Source organism: Penaeus monodon, chromosome 15 (assembly GCF_015228065.2).
Source record: "Penaeus monodon isolate SGIC_2016 chromosome 15, NSTDA_Pmon_1, whole genome shotgun sequence".
NCBI classification, from domain to species: Eukaryota; Metazoa; Arthropoda; class Malacostraca; order Decapoda; family Penaeidae; genus Penaeus; species Penaeus monodon.
The window spans coordinates 43,676,651-43,677,340 of record NC_051400.1 but is presented as its reverse complement, the minus strand read 5'-3'; positions in this window follow the sequence as shown (position 1 = coordinate 43,677,340).

Genomic DNA, 690 nt, shown 5'->3' with positions numbered 1-690 from the left:
ACATTTTCTTCGATAAATTTCTAATTCTATCATATATTTGTAATCTTCGGGGTTTGGGAATATTATCCTCTAAATCATAAATTTTGGGTTTTTATCTGACATATAGTTATTTACTTTAGTTCTCACTTGCGGATGTGGGATGGGGGAGATTCCATTTCACCCAAGGGCCCTTTTTGTAAAGCCAAAGGGGATATTATTTTCTTTTATTAAGGCCCAGACATACCCTTTTTTCTAAATTTATGCTAGTTTTGGGTCAACCCCAATGGGTTTTTTACTTTTTTGACGGATTTTATTGATAGGGCCGCCCTGGTAGTGGATGGGGAACTTCCTTTGATGTTTCAGAACTTTCGATGATCAAAAAAATTAATTTTGTACGAATAGGGGTTGCGATATAGCCCTAAGGTTTTTATTTGGGAAATGGGTTTGGTTTTGTTGGGAACTGGGAAACTGGGGATGCTCGTTTCCATAGTCCCACCCCTTTCAATGATGGAGCTTTTAAATGAAAAAGGGTGGAAACGAGTTTGGGAGCGAATTATCACAAAATCTTGGGAGGGTTATAAAGGCCCCGATTCAGTTTTTGCTACCCTTTTTGAATGAGATAAAATTTCGTATTCGTTTTAAAAGGGAAAGGGAGGGAACCCGGGTTGTTTATAGTGGTGGGTTAGAAAACATACAAACGCGCGCATACAG